The following is a 7,109-nucleotide window of genomic DNA, read 5'->3' on the forward strand; positions in this document are numbered from 1 at the left end:
GGTCTTTAATAGACAAAACTGGGCATTAAGGTTCATATCTGCAAAAAAAAAAAAAAAAAAAAGTTCCAAAAAGTTGGAAAAGAAAGCAGAAGGCAGCAATTTGAAGTTCTGCCACGGTTCTAGAAGTTCACACTAATCTCAAATGCCAGGGAAAAAAGCCCAGTTGAGCCAAATTCGGTGGCTCAGTGGTGCAGTTTCTATAAACGGTACCCTTATTGCTGTTCTTCAGAAATGAAAATAATCCACCACTCAGCCCAGCCAATTGTGTAGCAACGAGAATCAGACAATATTAGGAGCTGCAGGATTTGCTGATGCTTTCAACTTCTGTGTTTCAAAATACATCCTAGGACCTGCCCCTCTGGTTTGCATTCCTACCCAAGGCTGCATCTCCATGAATTCTCATCATCTCTCTCCTCACCAAAACCCACAGCAAAGCACGTTTCCCTGGAAACGTGGATGTGCTGAGTGAGAAGTCAGTGCAAGAGCAGATCGGCCACGGCTCAGAGAGGACCCAAGGCCAAGGCAATAAAGAGGGCAGGAGGAAGGGGCAAGAGTTGAAATTTAGCTGGTGCAAAAGCCAACAGTGAAACAAGACCCACAGGTAAGGTCAGGAGCTGGAAACCATGACCTGGTCCAAAGTCACCGACAACAAAACTGCTAGAAGACACAAACGCCTGACAGAAAATTCCGAAATAACTTTCCTCACTAGTCCTCCATAGGATGCTCCCCCTCATTAATCCTGCATGATCTTATTTTCTTCTTTAAATCCCCCTCCCTCTCAATATCCCTTACAGCTGTGATGCCGACAGCCCCAGAGCCTTGAGATTTACTGATGTCCCCGTGGTCCTCTCTCAGCAGAGATGTCTCGCTGCACGAGGAAGCAGAAGACGTCCAGCTCAGCACACAGCCACTGTATTTTTTCAAATTAGCTGCAGAAGAATTGTGACAAGTACGTTAGGGTACACGGCCTCTACACTAAGCCCATTAGCGGTACCAGTTTGGAAGATATAGGTAAAGAAAAGACTTCTTTTCTCAAAGGGTCTAAGCTGGAAGCTTGGTTGGGTTTTGTTTTTTTAGCAGAAATAAATGTGAAACTTTGGGCATCAGCATTGCCAAACAGCTGGCATATAGAGAACACTCTCTGCTTGTCTCCACACTGTTTGCCCACGGATTATCCTTTGCAGTTGTTGATTTTTCTCCCTGGATCTCACACACATCAGATATTTTCAGACAAGTTAAAATGCCGAGACTTCAATGGGAAGTTCTGCAAGGCCCAAAGGGGACATACACACGGTACGAGACCTATCACCCAATATATCAACCGTGATTCTGTCACCATCCCAATGCTTGAGTACAACCTGACAACCATCACGCACATGAGCAAGAAGCAATGCCACCACGTGAGAGGCTAAACCATTTACAGAAACTGCAAAGACAGCATTTTCCTCCCCAAAATAGCAGGCACGCCTCAACCAGTGCCTGCTGGGTGATGACACAGGCTGAAGTGGTAATAGGTACAAATATAACCCAGTATCGCTCCAGTACGTCAGTGGCAGGAGCAGTGTGTCATATATAACGTAATCAAGATAGAAGATGTAACGTGAATCAAGAACCCGCAAAACTCCCATTCTTTTAAAACAAAGGCACATCTAAATTCAACACTGATATTACCTTGGATGTTCCCAAATCCTGGTGCACATCCTGGCATACACAATTTCCACTCCCGTGGAAAATAAGTTCATTCTGACTTGTTTGCTGAAGCTCTGAGACAGCACCCGTGGGTGCTGCCCTTGAGCTCCCTATGACGTGCCCAGGGTTTTCACATACACTCAGAGTTAGGAATTGACACTAACATGCCATCACGCTTATCTCTCAGCGAGGCTTATCAGTGCAGGAGCAACCTGCACTAAACACAGAATGCTATGGGATTGGAAGGGACCTCTGGAGATCATCTAGTCCAACCCCCTGCCAGAGCAGGTCCACCCAGAGCAGGTCCCACAGGAACATGCCCAGGTGGGTTTGAATGTCTCCAGAGACTCCACCACCTCTCTGGGCAGCCTCTTCCAGGGCTCTGCCACCCTCACAGCAAAGAAGTTCCTCCTCATGTTTAGGTGGAACTTCCTACGTTCAAGTCTGTGCCCCTTCCCTCTTGTCCTGTCCCTGGGCACCACTGAAAAAAGACTGGCCTCATCCTCCTGACACCCACCCTTTCAGTATTTATAGGCGTTGATCAGATCCCCCCTCAGTCTTCTCTTCTCCAGACTGAAAACACCCAAGTCCCTCAGCCTTTCCTCAGCAGAGAGATGCTCCAGGCCCCTCATCATCTTTGTAGCCCTCTGCTGTACCCTCTCCAGCAGTTCCCTGTCCTTCTGGAACTGGGGAGCCCAGAACCAGACACAGTACAACACACCTAGAAAGCATCCGATTCAGAGCTGAAGAGCAGTCAGCAGGGCAGGGAAGGAGAAGCATCGCCCTACACGTCTGCACCCATAATATCCAGCTGTCTGCCTCGTCAGGTAAGCGCAAGTAAATCCAACACCTTTTCCAGACAAAACAGGTTCATTTCATATGCCAGTCACATTTACCTTCCTTTTCTCAACACCCTCTGGGGACCTGCTGGTGTCAAAGACCTATGGCCTTCCTCTTCAGTTCTTGCCTTTTACATCCAATCCAAAAAAAATCTCATTAATGCTGAAGCTTCTCCTCCACAGCTCCTGATGCCTAGAAAGTGCCTTTGTGTCCTCGCCTGAACAGTTCTTCATCTTTTTGGAAATCTCACTTGAAAACTCCTTTTGACCACCGCAATACTCTCTGACCCCTCTCTCTCCTGTTCCTGCAGCATCTTGTTATCTCGAAGCTGTGTTATTAAATCAGCAGCTTTCCCCAGTCACCGCATTCAGCTCTGGAGGACGAGAAAGCACCACTCGGGGGCGAAAGCACCTCATTCACTATCCAACAGCAACGTCCTCGTTAGCTGTGAGGTCCTCAGCAGAAGACATCGCACCTTTAAGACACCACAGCACCTATCCTGTGTCGCACTCATGGCCCCTAACACCTAGGGAATGGGAGCGAAGAGCGCTTTAAGAGAAAACCTCCAATATCAGCAAAGGCACCGTTATTTTATATTTGGTGTGTAGGAGTTTTTGACACAAGTTGACTATAGTGAACTTGCACAGAGCTTCAAAGGAAAGCTCTCCTCTGAAATGCAGAGAAAAGCACCACCATTCCCCCAAAAAAATCAACAGTAACCATATTTTCTTGGCCTACCTGCTATTAAGGAATGACAATTGCTTTCTATGCTAGGACTACACAAGAAGACACACAGACAAAAACCCTGGGGACTTCATCTGCAGCAACCTCTCCAAGCCTAATCGATGACATTCTGCTGAGAAAGTACCCGAGCCAGGGGCTGCCAAACACTCCTTTTTGTCCCTTCTCTCGAGAGGACAAGAACGGGGGAATATTAAAGCTGGGCAAGGGGAAAAGTCCACCTCCCTGCTCAGGGTGCCATAAAGCCACTGCAGTTACCGCAAACGAGAACCCACTTTATAATAACGGTGCATAAACCAGCTAATGTGATTTACTCCCCAGTGTAAAAGAGGCTTGCATATAGATTGGGGTTCCCTGCAGCAATAATAGCAGGGGCTCTTAGCTTAATCCTTTAAGTACTGAGCTCACTGACCACTCCTTTTCATCGCCAGCAAGATTGTTACGAAAGGGCGTTTTACGACTACGGGTCTTCCTCCAGCTTTTAATATGAAAATGATTTATTATGCTCAAAAGGAACATCACATGTGTCTGCAAAAAGCTCTATCCCACACTTAAGTTAATTACCCCAGCTTGCCTAGAAGGCAGAGTCGGTGCATTTCCTGAGATCCCTTGGCAAGAACACGCTTTCGTTGCGGCAAGAAGGTTTCTAACCTCATTGAGGACTGAGTCACCACTGCCGTCTCCTCCTCTGCATTCCCATCCGTCAAACGCACAGATTGTTTCAAGGAACCCTGGCTCTGGTGCATTTTGGCTGAACGTTGATAATCAGGTAATATATAACCACAATATTTATGTTTTACTGGTGAGTTAGAAATGGAAATCATACATAGGGCTGGGGCAGCTAAGATTATTTATTTCCACAACAGGAAAAATGGCTTCAATTTATTTAGTCGTATAATAAATAGAAGAGCTCAGCCAAACACAAACTCACTCTTTACTCAAATTGTGCGTAATGAATCCACCTATCTATATTCGTAGGACACATCCATCAAAGCAACAATGAGCTGGAAAAGGTCTCTTAGATCTTCAAGGCCAGTCCTCCTCTACCGTGTCCACCGTGTGTCACATTGTCCTTTTCCTAAAGGGACAGTGCCCAAGCGCTAAAGGTGGGAGCAGGACAGTCTGTTGCAACTATTCTCTCACAAAGTATCAGGTAAGTAGCTGAAAGTCTGTTTCTACCACAAAATACAGGAGGTATCAAGCACTCCAAGCGAGCCCCAAGAGGAGAGCTTAACAACCTCCTGGGGAACTACCACGGGCTGGGCTACAAACCTGCTCGGAGACGCAGTTCCCATTTTAAGTTTAGTCCTAATTATTGTACAACCAAGTGTTTCTCACTTCTCTGTCCTTCACCTCTGAGTGGGCAAAGAGATAATTACACTGCAGCATATGTACGTGCTCTTCTCAGGTCACCTCTCTTCCCATTTGCTCAACGTGAACCTATCCACTCCAGCAGCTAGTTTCTTCCTCCCATCCTCAGCCTCCTGAACGTGTGACCACGTTCTTCACATCACCTTCCCCCGAATGTTTCATCCTGAGGTCCCTACGATATCATCGTCTCTCACTGTCCCACGTCACAATTCTCAGGCTCCAGCTGCTTGAGGCAGTGACCCTAGCCACCGAATTGATTTGGTTTATAAATGATAGAGGGAGAAGTCTGACAAAACAAGAAAACGGGGAAAACACATATTTAAAGTTCAACATGACAAAAAAAGGAAAATAAAGGGTCTGTATCAAAACCTCCTCTGCGTCTCTCCTCTGAATTAAATCACCCCTCTACTTCAAGGTCTTAAAATTCAAAAAGACAAAACTACTTTGTTTCTGCACGTTAAAAAGAACCCTCCAACTTGTCTCTTTCAGAATAGCTGTTCCTCTGAAGCACTGCAGGCCATGGAGAACAAATTAGGCTATTTGTACATTAAAACAGGTGGGGATTTAACATATAACACCAGTTAAGGGCTACAACACAATTCTATTTCTCTGCATTTTACTAGCATGAAATAAAAGTGACAAATAGACCCGATCCCATGTCTAAGTCAAAACAAAATTCACAATACTAAAACAGCCTCCGTAATTAACTACACTTATAAGTCAATTAAAATTCAGTTTGCACAGCTGACAGCAGCTGCAGGTGGTCAGAAACCCACTGGAAGGAGCTGCTGGCTGCAGAGCATATTACCATAAGAGAAATCACCCAGGGATTTTCTTTGCAGGTTGGTACTAAGGGTGCCAGAGGAGAGCAAGAGACAAACACATACCCATTTCTCTCTAAAAACAAGTTGTCAATTATTCCATCCCATGATAACAATTACATCGATATCTCATCCTATGACCAAGGTAATAAAGCTGTCTTCATTTTAAACACCTAACAAGCAAGAGAAGCGCACACGTAGCAAAGTGCCAAGAAGCATCAGAATTCAGGAGGTAAGTTCTCCATTTAAGGACCGACGAGAGAAATAAACCCTCTCACATTTTTTTCCCTAGAAACGAAGGCATTAGAAGGCTTAAGACTGTCAGTTATTTTCTTTCTGCAAAAGATGCAAAGAACCCTCTTGTGAAATCAGCTGATGATTCGTTAGCATTTCATCTCCTAACTTAACCAATAGAAAGGAAAAAAATTGAATTACTAAAAAAATAACAGAAGAAAGCTGAAGCTCCCTGTGACCACTATTCCCATTGAAACTGTGAAAGAGAAACATTGATATGCATCCTACAGACACACGGCTTTGTGCTCGTTCATTCTTTAAAGGCCTGTAAGAGCCATGAATATCTAGGCAGGTTGGTGCACGGATACCAAAAAGCACATTGCAAATGCCAACCCTTCATTTCACTCTCAGGACTGTATAGCTGGGTAGCCTAAACCAGGTTTTTAACTCCAATCTACAGACCCCTACGAGACCCCTTTGGTGAGTCTACAACGAGCAGCTGAGAGGGAGGAGGTGACCATCCATAGCTTGAAACGTCTCATACAGGGAAACTAATGCTATAAAGGGCGAGTTGTCGTGTTAGGATGAGGAGGTCTGAAAAATAGAACATCAGGGCCTCATTTTTCCATTCCAACTTAACGATTTAACAAGCTCCCATTAAATTTTCTAATGCAAACGTGGCACAGGAAGGGCAATATGGCACCTCAACGCCAAAACCTAGGTAGCAAGAGGTCCACAAGGTCAAACAGCCACATGCTGTAACTGTATCTCTGTTAGGCCACAAGAACAGGCGCATTTGGCAGAGACAACCACCACCACGAACACCACCAACATTAGCAGAGGTGCATCCAACACCACAGCTTCCACTTGCAGAAGCTGCCTTTGCTCGCAGGTGGGCCTCGCCCTTTCCTCCAGCCCCTCTCTGGATGGAACCACCTCACACAGTCTGCAGCCAGCAGCAGGCCCGAACCCACCCACCGGCCTGGTCCTGCTCCACCCTTGGAAGACCACACAATCCCCATCCCAGGACCACATGGCGGTGGGGAAAGGGCTGCCACCCCTCCACACCAAGCTCCAGGGCCACCCAATCCCGCTGGGGCCGATAACGGTGCCCAAGGGGTTGCCAAACAGCGACCACCCACTCCCTCCCTCCCTTAAGGCTGGACTGCGGGTCCCCCCACACTCGCTCCCCCTTATATACCCCCGGCGCCCCACCGCCGCCACCAACGGCAGCCAATCCCCTTAGGGGGGTGCGACGCCCCCTCCCCTAACTAAGCCAATGGGAGGCTGGGGCGCGAGGCACGCGGCCAATCAGGAGGCGCAGGTGTCCCGCCACCGCTCCCCAGCGTGAGACACCCCCCCCTTGCCCCGAGAAAGCGCGAGGCGCCGCCACAGCCCCCCCTCCCCCGTGAG

The sequence above is a fragment of the Numenius arquata genome, chromosome 22, assembly GCF_964106895.1.
Source record: "Numenius arquata chromosome 22, bNumArq3.hap1.1, whole genome shotgun sequence".
Classification (NCBI taxonomy): domain Eukaryota; kingdom Metazoa; phylum Chordata; class Aves; order Charadriiformes; family Scolopacidae; genus Numenius; species Numenius arquata.